The sequence below is a fragment of the Miniopterus natalensis genome, chromosome 2, assembly GCF_054644295.1.
Source record: "Miniopterus natalensis isolate mMinNat1 chromosome 2, mMinNat1.hap1, whole genome shotgun sequence".
NCBI lineage: Eukaryota > Metazoa > Chordata > Mammalia > Chiroptera > Miniopteridae > Miniopterus > Miniopterus natalensis.
In genome coordinates, this window is record NC_142082.1 from 2,923,768 (window position 1) to 2,944,386 (window position 20,619).

At 43.9% G+C, this 20,619-nt stretch overlaps 1 protein-coding gene across 1 annotated transcript in view; it reads left to right on the plus strand.

Annotated features, from left to right (window-relative positions):
- Positions 1 to 920: 920 nt before the first annotated feature.
- The window catches only part of WDR17 (WD repeat domain 17), a 69,856-nt gene continuing 50,157 nt past the window's right edge, over positions 921 to 20,619 (plus strand). Inside the window, exon 1 of the mRNA XM_087814063.1 lies at positions 921 to 964. The gene's annotated coding sequence lies outside the window, so the exon portion shown is untranslated. The remainder of the gene's footprint in view (positions 965 to 20,619) is intronic.

Here is a 20,619-nt window from a genome sequence, read left to right on the forward strand (position 1 = left end):
GAAAGCGGAATAAATGAGGCTGAAGGCACTTGGCCCAGCGTCTGAAGGCTCATCGTCTCCCGCGTGGGACAAAGGCCGCAGGTAACGACCGTATTTCACAGACACGAGGCGGGGAGCGCAGGGGGCGGTGCCGAGCGCGTCCGTCCAACCAGCTGCCGCGGGAGTCGCCAGTGCCGCGCCCTGCAGGCCGGGCGGTAAGGACACTGGGCCCCACTAAGGGACACAGCCGCACCCCAGGGAGCCCCGAGCTGGAGGCCGAGCAGCCCCCGTGGACGCGCAGGCGATGGTCCCAGGGGGGCGGAGGGGCCGCGACCGCTCCTGCCCCCGCCCCCGCCCCGCTCTTTCCCCTAGACGGTCCGACGCGCACCTGGCGCCGCCTGGCGGCCGATCCCTGCCCGCCAGCCCCGCGCCCCGCGCAGCCGCCGCCGCCGGGACCGAGTCTGCCCCGCGGGCGGCCCGTTGCCAGGTGACCGCCTCTCGCGGGCTCCGGACCCAACCGTTCCCGCCGCGCCCGCTTCGCCACTGACTGCTCCAATCAGCGGCCAGGACGGCGGTCACGTGGGCTGGGGCGGGGCCAGGAGCGGAGGGTACCGCGGTTGGCTGGTGGAGCCCGCCCCCCGCCCCGGAACCCGCGGCCCCGCTACTTCTCCCGGAGCGCCCGCGGGGGCAGGAGGGGGGCGGGGCGGGGGCAGGAGAAGGGGCGGGGCTGGGGCAGGAGTAGGGGCGGGTCTGGGGCGGGGAGAGGGCTGGGCCTGGAGGGCGGGGCGGGGCCAGGAGGAGAGGGCGGGGCGGTTGCAGGAGGAGAGGGCGGGGCGGGGGCAGGAAAAGGGGCGGGTCTGGGGCGCGGGAGAGGGCGGGGCCCGGAGGGCAGGGCGGGGCCCGGGGGCGGGGCGGGGAGTGTCCGCGGAGCTCCCGGCCGAGCCCCCTCCAGCCGGCTGCAGGGCTGCGGCGCATCCTCCCGCAGGTAAGGAGCCGGGGGCGCGGGCGCGGGGACCCCGTTCCTGGGCCGCGCGGCGCCGAGTGAGCGACGAGCCCGGACCTCCCCCGGAGCGCAGACCCGGGCCCCGCGCGGCCCCGGGCGCTGCCCAGGGCGCTGCCCCGCGGGGTCGGTCCGCGCCCCTGACCGTGTCCCCGCCGCCCCGCCGCATTCACGGGCGCAGCGCCCTGGAGACGGTGTTTGTTCTGCGCTCTAAGGCCCCCGAGCGCGCGCGTCCGAGCCCCCGAGCCCCCGAGCCCGCGGCGGCCTTCCTCCCCGCCCCTTGGGGGGCCCGAGCTCGGGGGGTGCAGAAGCCGTCGGGGGAAAGGAGACGTTAGGGGCGGGGGTGTTTAATGTGAGGGGCGTCGTGTGCGCTGAGCATCGTGGAAATACAGTCTTCCATGCGCGACCCCCAAAAAACCACCCAGACTTTTTGCATGCAAATATTAAAAGGAGCAAAAATTTAAGCTGATTTTTTTTTTTTTTTTTTACTATATTCATTAAAAACAATTGATTGGAATGAAATTTAGTGATTCTTTTGATCATGTATCAAAAATAAGTCACGCTTGGTTTTGTAACCTCCATATATATTTATTTAGGGGAGTCTTTAAGGGTTTGAAGAGAAATACTGCATTTCTAAATACTACATTTCTTTTCGTCATTTGAGAATTTCAGAAATACTGTTCACAGAAACTCATTTCTCTGTCAACTTATATAACCAAAGTTACAGGTCCTTGTTGAACATTTCAAGTAACCTCCAGTAGAAAAAAGGTTTCCTTTAGGTTTTGTTTCTTTACAGAGTATATTCTTTGGGGAGTTTCTACAGCTCTCCGCAGGCATCCCTGTCTAATTTCTTGCTCACAGATCTCCAAGGAAGAGTCTGGCCAACAGGGAGAGAATAGTGCCCCTGCGATTGCCCCAGACCACACCTGGCCTCAGAGGTGGGCTCCAGGGGCACTGATGCTGGGTGCTGGGTGCTCACAGCCCCCATGGGAAAAGCTCCCACCTCCTGTGGAGATTTTGCCTCTTGGCCCAAGTGCAAGAAAGGGTCATGGTTTCATCTTACCTGTATGAGTCCAGTGGTCTGACCATCTTTCCTGTTCTGTGACCTAAAATTAAATACAGTCATTAGGTGACTGAATTCAACAGAATTTGGGGAAACATGCCTTAGTGGGTTGCTTGGAGGTTGATGCTACAATGCCACTTCTAGACCGCTGCATTGAGAGTTCCTGGGGAGTTTTCTAAATTGGAATAAACCATTGCCTATTTCAAAGGGCACTCACGGAAGGAAAAATCACATATTTCTTAAGTGTGCTCCGCAGACTTACTCTTTATAAAACAAGTAGTTGAATTTTATTATTTACTTAGATCTCATTTTCTTCTGTGTGGATATCAATGGAAATACTTACAGAACTGTGGGTATCTCTGAAATGAATATATTTATGTAAAGGTTTTAAATTCTTCATTCTTTTTGTTTTTAGTAATTAAGTACTGGCATACTAAAAATTTTTGTGACCTGTCACATAATAACTCCATATATTAGAAAGCCACAAACTAATTTAGCTTAGAAAAAAGTGTTTTTGAGTTCCTCTACTCCCAGTAGAGGGGCTACTATGGGTACAGTGTTTTTATTGTTGTTTGTTTGCCATAGACTCTATCTTGTAGCCCTTGGCCTGGGCATAGATGAGCCGGGGGCGGTTCTTAAATTACTTAGAGACGAGCAGGAATAGTTTTATTGTTGTTTGTTTTGCCTTGATAGATACCAGAAGTCCAGCATGAGTGATTAGGTTGTCACTATCAATAAAGTACATACAGATTCTTCATGGTACCTGATTTTATTTGCTTAAACTCTGTGATGAAGACTAAAATGAAATTCAAACAATTTTGAAGGATTCATATTTTCTTCCTATATTCCAGTATTTATTTGAAATCTGATATATGCAAGGAAGATGTTTATCAGATTACTGAATGACTAGTTGACCCTGCCATTCATGATAACGATGTATATACAAGCAGCACTACTACGTTCTGCAATTGCATAGCTCTCTCGTTTTACGTTTTGTATGTCTATGGCATTTAGCAGACTGAAATATTAAAGTGGAGTCATGCAGCTTCTGGTGTGTCTTCGGGACAGAGATTTGAGAGTATTTTAATCCACAGGCATCCTATTAGGAGATTGGGAAGGGTTTCTTATTTACCCCGACTCCTTTTCTTCTGTATCAGAAACATATACTGTCCCATGAGTTGGTTGGCTCTTTTCAACAGCATCCCTGGCCAGGCTGTGGCCTGGGGCAACCACATGGACGGTATTATCTCCCTGTTGATGAGACTCTTCCTTGGAGATCTGTGAGCAACAAATTAGACAGGGATGCCTGGGGAGAACTGTAGAAATTCCCCAAAGAATTGCTCTGTAGAGAAACAAATCCTGAAGGAAAACCTTTCTCTTACCTGAGGTTACTTAAAGTGTTCAAGAAGGACCTGTAACTTTGGTTTTAAAACTTGGTAGGGAAATACTATAAACTGACCAGCTTTGACCTGTACCTTTCTCTGTTGAAGGGAAAAATCCCATCATGATTGACTGGAAGGATTTCAGCGGTTTTTCATGGTGAAACACGGGCTGCCACATTAGGGGAGTGTTCGAGCTGTTCTCCCTGATTCCAATGACTAGACAAATATAACTGGAAAGAAACTGGAACATTTGGGATAGGCTAGACTCGCTAAAAACGACAACCTAAAATCGGAGGCACAGGCGCACTTGTCATGCAGATGTCACATTTTCAGCCACTTGAGTGAGGCTTTTTTAAAATATAGGGATAAAAGTCTTAACTTTTTATTACTTTACATGTACTTACAAAATATAATTTAGTAGCCTAATTATCTCCTAAAACTCTGGAATTCTAATTTAAGAATATATATATATATATATATATATATATATATATATATAATAGGAACAGATAGTAATGTAAATCTAATACAGTAAAATCATATAAGAGGTAATTTATCAGTGTTACTTGCTATTGGGATAGTTGATAATTGTCATGTTTAAGAAAATTATCAAAAGATATAAGAAATAATTTTCCATGCTTCAAGGATGTTGCAACATTTGAGTGCTCAGTTGTGGAGAACTCACCATAGAGGTCATTAAATACCTTTTTTATGCTTAGGTTTGTTGTTTTTTTCCAGATTGTCAGTGCTTTAAGTTGTGAGCATGTACCAGCATCCATGTAGGCTCACTTGCAGTTATGTATAATAAATTCAATTTTCTATTAAACGCACAAAAACCTTTCTTTCAAATTGGAAAGTAGAAAATAAGTCATTACACGGAGCTCTCATGTTTGAGATGCTGTAGGAAAACCTCCGTTTTCCACTATAGAACAGCCCCATGTGGAGTGTTGGAAACTGAAGAGTTGGTTAATAAGAAATAAGTAGTCTTTAATTAATTTGGACCTTCAAGATAAAACATTATGAATGAGTCGTAATGAAAAGAGTTATGCCACATTTTATTTTTAAGGTAAACACGGAAAAGGTTTGAAAGGAGTCGCTTCAGAATTTAAGCTGGAAGGATCCTTGGAGAGAACATAATCTAACACCATTATTGTGTAGATGAGGTCACTGAACACGCAAAGATTATGTTGCTAAACATTCGTCAGTGTGAAAGCTGGTCTAGACCTTCAGCCTTTGACATCTCCCTGAAGAGGTCATAACGTATCACCAACATCATTTTCTCTTTCACTGTTTCTCCAGGTGACTAATTCAGAAGTTGGAGTTGTTAAGGTTTAGATCACTTTTGTCACGTTAAAGTGATTGTGGTGCATAATGTACAGTGTGCGTGTGTTGGGTTTTATCACACAGAGAGTTTACTTATAATAGTAGTTGAAAAAGTGTTCCCCTACAAGTTGTGCGATTTGTTGATTTGCTCTTTAATACAATTTAAGTTTTGCTGCAAAGTTTGTGACTTTTTGGGGGATCTGTTTACCTTAGAAATTTTTATCCTAGTGCACCCCAGTGAGTACATGAGTACAGACAGCTTTCACATCTACAATCTACTGTTAATACAAGAAATCAGAAGCTTTGGGAAGTTTTATCTGAAGCCTAAGTCCTGGTTACCATTAGGTGACATTTTGATGTTGGATGCGTTTCTTTTCTGGACTTCCTGCCGCTCTGGTGCCAGATGCCACCTCGAGCAGCGTTACTTGAAGTGCACCCTTCAGCAGCAGCAGCATCTCCGGGAGCTGTTAGAAATGCGCATTTTCAGGCCACCCTCCTACCAATGGGAATCTCTGGGGGAGGGCCTGAATCTGTTTTACTGTGCCCGGTGATTATTCTGAAGGCAGGTGTGAGGGGTACTGAACAAGCTTCATTATGCCATTGGACCTGACCTGCTCTCGAGCTGGGGATGCCCATGTCCGATGCCACTTTCCAAACTTTACTCGGGAGTGCCAGGAACTACTACATAAATGGATTCACTTCTGGAAATATAGTAGTAGGTCCATTTCTATATTTCATCAGTAGCTTTCATTATTACTTATATCAGTTCATCTTTAGGGGAACTTTTATGTTGGCTGAGGACATACTTTTTGACAGATGGGCTCTCAGAACAGCAACTGATGTGGCCGTGCATTGGCCCTGCCTTAAGCTGGTGCAGCCTTTTACTCACCAAGCTTAAGGACTCATTTCAGAGCACCCCTCAGTGTATGGATGCACATATGAAAGACATTTTTGGATATAGTGACTTTATGGAGGCTCTTTTCATTTTTAAGGCTTTCAAGATTTATATTCCTTTGATTTCCTTTGCTGGTTTTTCTCAACTGACTTGCCATCGTCATTTTTAACACCCTTTGATAGACCATGAAAATGCCAGTCTCAGTGACTGCCAAGTGGACATCTGGATTTTCACAGACAGATAAGCATAAAGGCCCAGCCTACTTAAAAATCTCATATATAAAATCCAGCTTACAAAGCAGATGACTTCAGAGGGGGTGGGGATACTCAGCTTCACAGTCACGGCATGGCTTCCCAAGTCTTCCTTCATAAGGAACGACCCTATTTATGAAGATAAGGCTACACATTTTGGCCATGCTCTATTACATAAATAATCCTGTATCTTTTCATGACAAGTATTTACATATTTACATCATAATGTCTCTCTTAATGGAATAGCTACTTCTAACTTCTTAGTTTATGAGCGAACATAGGTGATTTTACCCCTCTATTTTTTTGGCTGACTTTCAGAATGTTCATACTTGAAGGTATATGAGTGACCCTGTTCAAGAAAAGTAGATTAGTTCTTCTATCAAATTAAAAATCATTTCCACATTACAACTCAAGAGATTCTGTAATCGGAGCCCCTAGAGAAATCTAATTCCCTAAGCCACTTACATTCTGGTGGTTAAGATGCAGGGAGGTCTAAAAGTAAATGAGTGGATGAATGTGAAATGCATTGGCTTTGCCGCATCTTGAAAGCGGTGTCTTGGTCCTACTTGTGATGCCTGCGATTTGCTGATCAAATTGGAATTCATACTGGTGTAAGTGGTTGTTTTGTGAGTCCAAACTCCAACTACTGTAATGACCTCCCTCTTTTCTTATTGCTCCCTAATCCAGGATTTTCACTTAGCTTAATACTGTGCTTGTTTTGACCTATTTTATAACCTAAGCTCTAAGAACACTGTGACTTGACATATGTTGGGATTGCTTGGATAAAATGCCCTGCCATGCAAGAGAGGTATGCTTAAGAACGAGAGAAATTGAAGACATTAATTTTGGTCAGTAGAAGATACCAGAGGCAGCTTTTCTGCTAATTTACCTTTCCTGTTGTTGGATGAAGTAAGTAGTTCTCAGCTTTTCTATGCATATTAATCACCAGGGAATTATGTTGGAAGCAGGTTAACAGATCCTGAGACTCTGACCCACTCACTGGCTTTGGGGTATGATCCCGGAATCTGCATTTTAGCAGTTTCTTCATAAATTCTGATGCAAGAGACCCAAGAGCCCTACTTCACAATGCACTGATGTAAAATTTCAGGCATCCTTGATAAGTATGGTTCTACATACCCCAGTGAGAATAGTGGTCCTTGAGAATCCTGGACACCAGACAGGAAGTAGGCCTGAAGTTAGTGGACTAATGACTAATTTAAAAAATCCTTCCAGTTTTTTGCACTTTCCAAAGTTTTCTAATAAGCACATATTGATTATATAATTATAATTTGTTTTTGCATAGCTCTGAGCTATTCAAATTTTAAATATTGATTTTCAACAAGATGTTTTTAGGGTTTTGTTTTTTGTTAATTAATACAGGTGGTAGATTTCTATTATGAAAATTTACAGTATTCTGAAGAATACAAAAGTAAAACAGAACTACCTCGAACGCCTGTATCATGTTGCCTCTGACTTCAAGTACACATTTTAGATACTTTCACTGATTTTTCTTACTGCTTCTCAGACCTGCCAGGGGGCTTCAGTCTAGGTCGTTGCCTTTGCTGCTCCCTCTGCTTAGCACGTTTTCTGCCCAGATATCTTTATATTTTATATTCTCACCTTCAAATCTCTGCTTAGAATCAACTTAATGAGGCCTCCCCATATTTATTTTCTTTTAAAAAGTTGCAACGTCAGTTCTGTCTCCAGCATCCCCGTCCTCTTTCCCCGGGGCACTTTTCCCCGGGGCACTTTTCCCCTGACCACACATTTCTGCTACTCCACGCCCATCGTGGGCTCGTCCGTCTTGCTCGTTTTGTGAGTCCTCCCCACAAGGGTGAAAACTGGCAGGGCAGAGTTTTATCTGTTTGCACAGCGCTTCATCGGTAGGCCCTGACTGGCACGTAGTTGGTGCTCAGTAGGTACTTGTTGAATGAATGGAGAAGTGATTATTAAAATTATAGAAAATATAAATAAATTGAATGAATAGTAAATTTCCAACTCTCAGCCAACTGTTTACCTTGTGGTGTATATTCTTTTAGTTTTTAATGTTTATGTATGTGTCTGTGTGTGTGTATATATACATATACACATTTTAAAATACAGGAACGTAACTGTTAATATGCCTTTTAGTGTAACCACAGACACTTTCAAATCGTTGATTTATAATCACTCTATATGTTAAGTAAGATGTTTTATGTATATGTTTATATATCTCCATCTAGTTTTTAAAATTTCAACCTTGTTTATGGTATATTTTAACTTAAAGGTAATTTTTAAATTTTATGATTATTTTTAAATTATAAAAATACTTTGAGTCAACTTCTCCCCAGATATCAAGAAACACATTGTGTCAGTTGATTACCTTTGTAAAATGAGAAATTTAGCATACCTTTATTTCTTCTTTTTGTAAATCTCAGTACTTAGGAAATAATCTGAGAATTTTAGATTTTATGAATAACTTACAATTTTGGCCTTCTATTTTAATAATTGCTCTTGACATTTGCATTTTTATAAACATATAATTTAGATATTCAGGTTTCTTTGCTTAATAGGTTTTTTAAGTTACATGAACTTTTATATTAAAGTTGTTTGTTTTGATGAACTTTTCAAAAGCCTGTAATTTTTTATTCCAGTAATTTTTAAGGAAGATAGCTCGGGTGAATTGCCTTTTAAATCCTGCATTTCTGACAGTGTCTTTCTCTTTGTTTTTCCTGCACATGTGAATGATAACTTGGCTGCGAGGTCACAATAGTTCAGTTTAACATAGTTACTGTAAAACTGAGTTCTGGAATTTAGTGCAGCGGGGAGATGAGATGCAACCTGAATTGTTCCCGTTTGTACATGACATTTAAAAAATTCCACTTAGATGCTCTAGGGTTGTAAAAAATTAATTAACTCCTGAATTTGCCTCACTATATCTAGTATAGATTTTATTTATTTATTTATTTTAGATGTGTGTGGTGTTTCAGGGTCTTAATCGTGGTCTGCCCAATCATGTGTATTGTAAATATCTTTCCCCACTCTCTGCTTGCTTTTCACTCTTTCAGTGATGTCTTAATGAACATAAATTTGTTATAGTCTAATATGGTTGGCAACTTTTTGTGTCCTGTTTAGTAAATCTTTTCCTACTCCCAAAACAAGATATTCTCCTTGGTTTCCTTTGAAAGCTTTGCTATTTTACCTCACATATTTAGGTTTCCAGCCTCTCTGGTACTGGTGCCTTTTTGTGTTATGTAAGATCGGGATTGACATATTTACATAGTTTTCCGTGAGGGTGTTCAGTTAACTGACAAGCGATTATTGCAGGGTCTCTTCTCCCCCAATTACCGCATTACGGACGTCGTAAGTCAGTGAACAGCATGCGAAGGGCCTCCACTAGGTCTCATCCTGTACCACGGTCAGTTTCTGTACCTTTGCATCCCCACCACAGTCGGAGTTATCATAGCTCTGTAGTCAGCGTGGTCAGCCTAGTATATGGGCCTTCGGCGAGGTCAGCCTAGTATATGAGCCTTCGGCGAGGTCAGCTAGTATATGAGCCTTCGGCGAGGTCAGCTAGTATATGGGCCTTCGGCGAGGTCAGCTAGTATATGGGCCTTCGGCGTGGTCAGCTAGTATATGGGCCTTCGGCGAAGTCAGCTAGTATATGGGCCTTCGGCGAGGTCAGCTAGTATATGGGCCTTCGGCGTGGTCAGCTAGTATATAAATAAGCCTTCAGCGTGGTCAGTTTGTATATGAACCTTCGGTGTGCTCAGCTCATATGTAAACCTTCAGCTTGTTCCCCTTCTTCAACTGCTTTGACCACTCCTGGCCATGTACATCTCCCTGTGAATTTTAGAGTTAGCCCGTGAGTTTGCACACACCACACTGAACATGCTGGGAATTTGAGTGTAACCGCATTTGCTCTGTGGGCAAGGACTCAGGCTCTGTTAGGGATGTGGCATTAACAGGCATCCCTGTGGGCGATGGATCGGGGCGGTCATTTGGTCTCACGTTGGTGTACTTTGGACCCCCAAGTGCAGATCCTAAGTCTAGCCCATCTCAGCCCTCAGCTTGTTCTGGTAGCTTTCAGGTCTTGCTCTTTTCCTGGCATGAGATTATTTATTCTTTGAGTCCGTCTCCCTCATCTGCTTGTCCCTGACATTGTTTCTAAAAACACTTGTGGATTAGAATAAGTATCAGTGCTATATCTCAAAGAAAGACTTACGTTAATGTGTTCCGAAATATGGTGGCTGGGGCAGGAAACTCTAAGGGGACAATAGAAAGATAAATGCAAGTTTTCAAGTGAAGTTAGAGAATATAATCCAATTATATAAAATCTACATGTGGACACATTTATTTGGGGTTTATCACCTCTAATTTTGTTAGTATTAGAAAGCACTACTGTGGATTCTAAGTGTATAATCTCGTTTTATTTAGATTCTATGACAGCAGAAATGTGCAATTTAATTTTTTGTAGTAGCAAAATTTGCTCATTCACATAATTAGCATAAAGGAAACATTGTAAGCCTCCTAGAAATCCCCTTATGGCTCCTTCCTGTGACTGCTTCCTTCTCCGCAAAGAAAACTCTCATAACTTCTATTTGCAAAGATTAATTTTACTTGTTTTTAGACTCCTCTAAATGGAATTGTGATATTATTGTTCTATGTTTGACTTTCAATCATCATTATATTATAGCCTTCATCCATTTTGTGTGTATAGCTCACTTTAATTAGTGCATAGTGCCCCAAATGTATGATTATACTACGGTTTTTACCTCCCAGATCTGGGGAATCGATCCTTGGGGGCCATTGGTGTGTCTCCCCCTCTCCACCACCCTGTGGCAGCCACGCTCCGCTGCGGATCTGTGGCGGTGTTGAGTAGGGGAGGATCTGCACCTCCTTGCTCCGGGGCAGATCTGTGCTGTGTTTTGGTGCAGGATGGGAGCCCCAGGTGTCCTCCTCCCCCCACCCCCCACCCTCACCCACCCCCGGGCCCATCAGCTTTGGCTTCTTCCCTTCTGCCCCAGGTAGAGGATCCTTGCCCAGGCCCTGGGGTCAGGAAGGAGAGTGTTCTGTCCCTCCCTGGAGGCAGATGAAGGTCCCTTTCACTCTTCCCATCCTCCCGGGGCGTGTGCTGGCTGCTTCCTCTCCCTAGGAGGGATATTACGTGGTGCCAGGGAGGGTCCCAGGCAGTCCAGTGTTTCACACCTGTCAACCCTCTGAGCCAGTCGCCTCCTACCCGTCTGAGCCGCTAGGGCGACTGACGGCCTCTGATACCCGAGCGCCCAGCTGAGCCCGTGGAGAAGATCTTAGAGGTGAGTGAAGCTCACCGTGCTCTGGGCCCCCGGCTGTTCTAACCTGCTGCTCCAGCTCACATTGGCATTTAGGAGCTACGGCAATTTTGTCTGTTTTTTTCTTACCCTCTTTTATGGCAGTCCCTGCTCTCTCCATGCCCTGTCGACGGTGAAACCATTAGTACGTCCTGTCTCTTCATGGAGGAGCTCTTTGCTCTTTGGAGTTCCCTCGATTGCTTTACAACCTGACAATTTAATGTTATGTTCCTCCAGGGAGAATTTCATTTTGCTTTTGAAAGGTATTAGTGTAGGGAAGGTCACCCGAATCCAGCACGGAGTGGATTTGTTTGAAGCTCACCCTCGGTCTTTGTAAGGGATGGGCCGCTCCTAGGTCATCCTTAGTCTAAGGGGTAGGCCCAGGTGGTTCTTGCTGAGCCGACACCATCATTAGATCATTTCCCCCTTGGCAGCCTCTGAACTCCACTTTCCCCCTCCAGCCCTATAAGTACCAAAAGCTCTCCATAGCCTCTCAGTATTTCAGCCACTAGTTTATTTAGACAAATCCTGTTGGGGAAAATACAACAATTCCCCCTCACCACTAACCCCAGCCACCGTCATCAAAAACAGTGCTCAGCTAGACCCTTTGGGCTTTTCTTGGGACTCCCCGTCTTTGAGGTGCTGCATGTTTTCCCCACCTTTTCCTATTGCCCCTGGTGGGACAACTAGAATATATATACTTGTCTGCAGTTGCTGGGGGCCAGGGTCTTATAAAAACAGTCTTTAAGAATAAAGAATCCTTCTGACTGTTTGAAGCACACTTCTTAAGCTGTATCCTGCTCTCCAACTTGGACTTCCTTCCGACTTTGTTATGCAGGGTTTTAGCCTCGGGTGGATGAGTCCCCCAAGCGGTGGTGATAGAATGCCTTTGACAGCTGCCTCCCGCTAATCTTGATCCTTCTGAAGGGGATCTATTCATAGCAAGAGTAGGCAGACAGGTGATCCCAGGTCGGATCCACCTGAGCAGCGCCTTCAGCGGGAGGAGCGTTTACACTCCTGAGCCCCGTCCTCTCTGCCAGCCTGTCCCACAGGGTCCTGGACAGGTCAGGTGCAGGTATAGGGAAGAGAGGGATTTTGAGCAGAGCCGCCTGTTTTACACTTCATTCTCCCTGTTGGATTGAACACGCAATGGCCTGCGCTTGTTTTTCGTGTTTATTCTAGTTGGTTGGGAAGTTCCCGTAAGTATTCTTGCTGTGTCACACTACAACGAAGACAGCGCTGAGGGTCGCTGCAGATAGTTCCGCAGGTAAGAAGACATACCTGGGGGGGACGAACTTAGTAGAAGGAAGGGTAGGCTGCAGATGCCAGGATTTCAGAGGATTAAGCCAGTGTCTTGGTCTGAGATAGCAGGTAAGACTGGATGGAAAAATCTAAATGTAGAATCAGAGCAGACAAGGCGGAGACCAAGATGTAGGTAATGGGCCAGACACGTCCTTTCACTGTGTTGGGGATTTTACACAGTAAACAGAAGCATTACCGACTTGAGGCAGAAGAGCGCAGAAATGAACATTTTGGGATCTGGTACAAACAGCTCCACATAAAATTGCAACCAGAAAGCTTTCAGCACTTGCAGTTCCAGGCCAGGGACCGCCCGCCTGTGTTTTGGTTTTAATTCTTGTAATTATGTTACGATGGGATGACTGGCAGCAACGACCAGCTTCTCAGAATGAGAGCAGGGTTCTACTTTATTTTCTTAAAATTGGTTTATCCCTAGGTAGCCCTAACCATCCTAACAAAGAATTAGAAAGCATTCCTGAGAAGGCTGAGGGGCAACAAAAGGGAAACATTGGACTCGCGGGAAGGGTCACATGAGATGCGCCCACACATCGTCCCGGTGTGAAAAGACTCATCTTAAATATTTCTCAATGATTAATTGTTAGAGACCGAAAGAAAAACAGGAGATAACTCAGATTCTTTAGCTAATTTTTAAAATGCCCCTTCTTCTGTGACTCCTCTGCTGCAGGACGTAGATTGCCGTAACACTATAAACCTTATCAATCCTGCGTGACTCCTGGCCACTGGCCCCCTTCCCCCGTGTAGGTGCCGTGAGATCGCTGAGTGGGTCCGCTCCTCCCCACGGAGCGTGGGTGCCTCCTGGCGCGGCCGGGCGGTGCTCAGTATTACTAGGGGCAAGGTATCGGTCGCGGTGGTCAGGAAAACACTGTGTCACGGACCCTCCGGAGCCCAGCAGAATGTAACAGCCGGCATTTGTTATGCTCGCAGTGTAACCCCAGGGCTTGCTTAGCCGAGTGGCCCCGCTTCCCCCTGGAGGTCCGTGATTGGCCTGTGGCAGCTCTGCCCCTTGTGTCTCATCCTTGGACCAGCGAGGTAGCCGTGGAACGTTCTTCTCATGCCCGTGGCAGGGGCACGAGGGTGGGAGTGGACACAGGCCGCATAGCCAGGGCTTGGGCCTGGAGCACTCCGACCTCTGCCCGCGTGTCACCAGGCAAAACGAGTCCAAAGGCAACAAGCAGGGACAGTGGGCCCCGATGCGGCCATGACAAACACAGATGCAGGCGTGTGAATGCGAAGGTCAGGGCCAGCAGCCTCAGATTGAACTTCTGCAAGAAACGGGCACAAGGCCAATCTAAGCTGTTTCTTAGAATGAAAACTGAACAAACCGGTGGATGGAGCATCCTCAGGTGCTGTGCAGGAGCAGTCATTGTTTTATTTACTTTTTCTTAGTTAAATACATACAAGCTTCCACTTTCCCGTTTAGCATTGTTTTTAGACACCGTTATCCGTGGTTATTAAAACTGATCCAGCTGCCCTCCTGCCCTGGCCGCCTTCCTCAGGCAGCGTTGCCGACGCTGCTTGGTTGAATCAATTGTTGTCACTTCAGGTGCCGTCTCGGATGCCGGGTTCCCACTTGCCTTGATTTAAGTAGAAACAGCCCATGGCTTGGATGGCTTACATTTCAAATTGGTTTGAGCAAGATGATTGGTATGAAGGACTGCAAAGAGTAAGCTACATTTATGTTGAACTTAAAATTCTCTGTATTTTTTCTTTACTTCTCCTGCAGCTGTGTTACAGTGTCATTTATGTTGTACACATTTTTGCATTGTGAAATTCTGAGTGTAAATGAGATGCTTATTTGATATTTAAAAGCAGAAGTAAGAAGATACTATACACAGATAGTCATAATTATACATTGAAGAAAAGGAATTTTTTCTGTCCTGGTTTTAGATGAATTCATAGTGTTTTCAGATTGTCCTTAGGCTTTTAATGCAAAGTGGGACAAAAGTAGGTTTACAGGTGTGAGTACATGAAACACAGAGTATATGCTTGTATTATTATTTATTTATTGTATTATTTTTCATACAAACAGCTGTAAACCTGCTTTGCCCCACACTGTATAAACTAGAATTCTTTCTAGTGAGATTAATGTATAAAAATAGCAATAATTTCAACAGTCATTTTACATAAAGAAAAACATTTAATGAAATAGATGTGAATAATAATACTATGTATCATAAGAATATTATGATACAAGGAAATGCAAACATTTTTGGAAGAAGAGGGCCGTGTTCCATTTGATAAATTTTCAGGCAATTAATTACATTTCAAAAGGATTTGCATTGTTACTATGGCAACTTCTGCATAGTATTTTGAAAGTAGCTATTCTGAACCTATTACTGTAATGGTACAAGCCTGCTGTTTGAAAATGCACCTTATCGAAATGGATGTAGTTTAGAATAATATATGATTTCTGTTTGGCATTTTTTACCTTTTTAATGGATGAACTCTAAATTATTTAAATGAAGGCAATCTGTGGATTTTTTTCATTAATGAGTGGGACAAAAGACTCAGAACATCTTCCCTCGTCTCCCGTTGCTGTTGGAGGGCGTGGGCTACGGAGACGCCCAGCCTGGCCACTCCTTCTCCTCAGCCCTTCAGCTTCCATTCGCATCTCACTCGTAGACATAATCCCTCAGTATTTTAGTTCTTGTTGACTATCTCTTTCATTGTGAATCCTCAGCAGTTTAAAGCCTCTTGCCTCTTTTTGAGATTTTTTTTCTTCTTCAGCTGTGAATCAAGCTGGTAAACAGCTCTGGAGCCAGTTAATACCTGACCCTGGAGAAAAGCCCTCCCACTGTGAATCCTTAGCATTCTGCAGGAAAGAGCTGGAGAGATCCTGGGTAGCTTTCCATCTGAATTCCAGCCCTACCCATAACTGATGAAATGCTCCAGCTTACGGGTTTCAGATGGCACTCCCGCCCCCCGGACACACACACTGCAGTGCCAGCATCCTTGTACTGTGTGTGTGCATTTTAAATGTATTAAGTGTGTTTCTGATGTTGGAGCAGGAGGCTTTGTTTCAGTGCAACCCATGTATTTCTCAGTTGGAGGGGGTAGGGACAATGGTCTAATTTGGGGGGAAATGGGTGACTGATTCTAAGAAAAAATGCTTTTTTACTAAAATTGTGTGTTCCTTTATAGTGACTGTGGGGCAGCTCGTGGAGACTATGAGGATTCAAAGTCCTTCCATCCAGCCTCACTCCAGTCTGCCCTTTGTGAATACCATGGGCCTTTATAGGTGAATTGCTGCTTCTGAGCCGTTTCAGAATAGCAGCTGTTCCAGGCATAGTGTGACCCTCAGAGTACTGTACTGTCTGCATGAGCTTGAGCTTCTTCTGGCTCAAGGTTTGGTCAGTTCTTATACAGGCTTAGATGAGAAGGAAAGATTCTACTCCAAATAGTGAAATTGGCACATGAATTTCTCTAAAACTCCAGCTTACTGTTTTTAGGTGATGTGTATGTGCATAAAAACACCATATAATCAGCATTCAGCATAGCAAACTTGTCAGTAGTTTATGTTTTAATTGTGCACAGAAAGAGATAAGATGGATTTTTGAGTTAAAAATTGTAATGTAGACATGTGGTGTTTGAAAATCACATACAGGTTTGATCTTTTGAGCATGAAATTGGCCCTTGTACATTGATATAATTCATATTTATGGCATATGCACCTATTTCTACAGACATAGACACATATGTGAACTTGATTTGAACAGTTTTAATAGTTTTATTTTTGGCAGAGTTGTAACTATATAGCTATATTTCAAATTATGTTATGATTTCATAACACAATCTCTCATTTTCAAAAGTAAGCTCTCTCATAGTAAATAAATTTAATGAAAATATACTCATCACTTTTTTTACATTTCATACACTTGCTATGCAAAGCATCTTCACCACAATTATAATGTGCGTGTGTGCGCATGTGAATAAATGTGTATGTGTCTGAGTGTATGGGTGTGTGTGTGTGTGAGTGTGTGAGTATGTGTGTGTGTGTGTATGAGTATGTGTGTGTGTGTGTGAGTGAATGTGTGTGTGTGTATATGAGCATTTGTGTGAGTGAATGTGTGAGTGTGTGTGTATATGAGCATTTGTGTGAGTGAATGTGTGAGTGTGTGTGTATATGAGCATTTGTGTGAGTGAATGTGTGTGTGAGTATATGTGCGTGTGTGTATGTGTGAGTGTGTATGAGTGTGGGTGAATGTGTGAGAGAGTGTGAGTGTGTGTATGTGTGAAACTAAACATTGTATTCAGGCTAGAAAAATAAGAACCATAGCTCTTCAGGGTGCAGTTGCCAGGCTACTGACTCTGTCGGCTGCATGTGGCTGACAGAATGCTCTGGCTTTCTTCCCGAATCCTCCACATCTGCATTACTCAGTGAACTACAGGACCTGGTATTTCATCTTTAATGTGTATGTGTTGTTTCTGGGCCAAAAATATAATATATTCTGAAGCAACAAATCTTTAGAATGGACATGGAATTTCTTAAGTTGTTCTCATAAAAAATGAAACATATTATAGAGATAAAAAAGGACATATAATATTTATCTAAAACACATAATTACCCATCACCTAATTTAAAATTGATTTACTTAGCTATATATGTGACATTTTGTAGGATTAATATTTAAAATACAAATGTATATTTTGGAATCTACCTCAGCCGAACATTGTCTCCCTTCCGTGATGCAGACTGGTCTGTGTGTAACAATTCATGCTGATACAGAGGCAGCAAAAGCCCCTGGACGCTTCTCTTCACCTCCTCAGTACTCTGCCTGTCACTTAATAAAGGCTCCATAGTACCATGGACATGCATGTATCTTATAATGCTTTTGAAAAATAATCTAGAAGTTTCTAATGCCACCAGATTAAATACATAATTCAGATTTATAAATGTAATAGTATTCATATTTAATAATACATGATTTTTAAATATTTCATTCCAAATGTTAGATTTTGAAATAAAATGCCATTTTGTTTTGTCCTATTTATTGTTTTAATGGCTAGTTTGGACAAGTTTTCAACTCTGAATTTAAAAGGACTTAAGTTGTTGGACTGTAAGATTAAAGGGCATACAAATTATGGGATAAAATTGAAATGTTTCTATTATCTAAATATGAAAAATAAAAAGTAGTAAATCAAGGTACACTGATAGTTAAAGTAAAATGTATTGGCATGGATTTCAAAGTCATTTATTTGTTTTTAATACATAAAACATTAGCCGAGGGACTTCTAGCTTCCAGTCTGATGTGCAAGGAGCTTAGAAGTCTCCACTTGGGCCTAAAACAATAAAAAGATGGAAAACTGGAAAGTCAACAACTCTTCTCATATCCGCAAGAGAAGTGAGGTCACAGGACAAACTGCTGCCGCAAAACTGGAGCAAAAGACAAGCCGATGCAGAGAATCACATCTCACTGGGGCCCTCTGTGGGGACCAGAGCAGAGTGTAGTGAGTCTAAATTCAGAACTGCAGGGTGGCCCCTGCTTCTGTGAGTTTCACCTCCAGGGCCTCTGCCAGGTCCTCACAGGGACTATCATAAAAGCCCTCCATGCTTCTGGCAGGCAGAGGGGAGAAGGAACCACTGAAATACACCAGAGCATTCTCTTCTCCTTAACCAGGCTGCCCTCAGGAGAAGCTTTTCTGCCAGAGCCTAACCTGGTGGGATTGTATCAGAACCTCACTCACCTGGGGGAAGGGATGTACCCTCTAGCCATCCTGTCTCACCTTAGGGGGGAACCTCCAGAATCATTGGTGAGGTTCACGTTCCACAGGCACCAACGCACCAGAAGACAGAGACCTGACCATCAGACTAAGAACACTTCCTCTCCTCCTGCACCTCACCAGCATGTGCTGAAGGCTGTTTGCCCAGTACATGCTCCCCTTTAAATGAAAAGTTACAAGGCACACTAAAAGGCACAGAACAGCTCAAAGAGGTTAAACAAGCCTCAGAACCAGAGTCAGATATGACAGAGATGTTGGAATTATCCAACCAAGATTTTTAGAAGCTATGATTAATAGACAGAAGATTGATTGCAAGAACAGATGGATAATTTAGGTGGAGAGATGGAAATTCTGAGAAAGAATAAAAATGAAATGCTAAAGACCAGAAACACTGTAACAGAAATGAAGAGTGCTTGTGGTGAGTTCATTAGTAGACTGGACACGGCTGAGGAGAGAATCTCTGAGCTTGAGAATATGACAACAGAAACTTGCAAATTAAAAGCAAAGAATGAAAAAAATAAATTATCCAAAAGCAGTGGTATGTCTACAAAAGGTGTAGTATACACATAATAGAAATACCAGAAGAAGAAGAAAGGAAAGAACAGAAGCAAGAATTGAAGCAAAAATAATTAGAATTTTCCCAAATTAATATCAGGCATCAAACTGCAGACCCAGGAAGCTTAGAAAACACCAAGCACAGTCAATGCCAAAGAAAACCCATCTAGGCAAATCATATTTAAACTGGAGAAAATCAAACACAAGGAGAAAATCTTGAAAGAACCTGAAGGAAATAAATGCCCTACATATAGAGGGGGAAGGATAAGAATTATATCTGACTTCTCAGAAACCATGCAAACAAGAAGAGAGTGGAGTGAAATATTTGAAATGTTGAGAAAAATACAACACTAACCTAGGAGTATTTATACCCTGCAAAATCACCCTTAGAAAGTGAAGGAGAAATACAGCCTTTCTCAGACCAACAGAAAGTTGGCAGTTTGTTGCCAGTGTACCCGCCTGGCAGGAAACATTGTAAGGTCTCCAGAGAGAAGGAGAATGACACATGCAGGTCAGAGCGCAGACCTGCGTGAATGAGGGGAGAGTCAGAGAATGGTAAGTGATGGCAAAATAAAAACTTCTATTCTTACTCTTAATTGATCTAACAAATAACATGTTTTTCAAAATGAAAATAGCAGTGCATTGATTATGTATGCTCATGCGCAGACACACGTGCACGCTGTGTGCTCATGTTCTTACACGTGAGCTGCGTGACCGCAGTGATGCCGTGGATGGGAGGGAGGCGTAGGGACACTTTACTACAAGGTCCTGCCTCCGCTCCGGAAGTGGGACAGTGTTATTTAGAAGTAGACTGGGATTAGTTGTAAGTGTTCAAAGCAAAGTCCGGGACAGCCACTTAATTTTTTTTTAAATGGGATATAATTGATATGCTAAGAGAGAAAAAATGAATCGTATAAAGTGCTGCCTTGAAACCACAAAAGGAAGAAAAAGTGGGGAAGACAAAACAGGAACCAGGAACAGGGGCAGGGCAGCAAAGAAACTGAAAACGTGGGCGACGTTAGCCCAACTGCAGCAGCAGCGACTTGAATGCGCCCCTGAAAGACAGGTCGTCAGAGTGGATCAATGCAGGACTAACACTCACAGGGTGAGAGTGGAGGGATCGAAGCCGCGCCACGCTGGCACTGATCACGCGGGCGTGGCTCCGTTCACTTCAGACGGCGGCCTCCAGGGCAAGGCGGCTGTCAGAGCAAACCGGAGCCCTGCGGCTGTGCCCACCAGCCTGCTCGCTGCTGCCACGTGAGCAGCTCGTCGTCACGAGTCCCCAGCTTCCTCCTGCCCCCTTCACGGTGAACAACACTGATAGCGCAGCTTGTGTGTCTGTCTCTTGTTAACGCAAGGTTTTCTGTGAGAACACAGAACTGTGTGAAAACGAAGTTCTATAAACGTCACATTCCTCCCAACGTTGGCACGTTGTTTTACATTTGAATTTCCTGCTGTGAACAAATTGGCAGTATTTAAAAATTGATAAATTTTATATTAGAATGTATTTTTGTTTTACATAAAAACCTGAATATTTGTTTCAGAAGTCCCATGCATCTGGCCACACGGCGCGGCCTCCTCCAGTGGGGTCGAGCCTGCAGACAGGACATGCACGTCCTTTCACTCCAGTCCCCACCACGCCTATATGCTTCCCGTCTGTTGGCCAAGTGTCAGCTGTCACTTACCAATGGTCAGCTGTCACTTACCATTTTACAGTCTCTTGCTTCCCTCATTTAAATTGCCTGCCTTGATGTCCATAGACATTTGCGGATTTAAACTCCTGTCCTCTGAAAGTATAAATGGAGATTAATGGTAATAAAA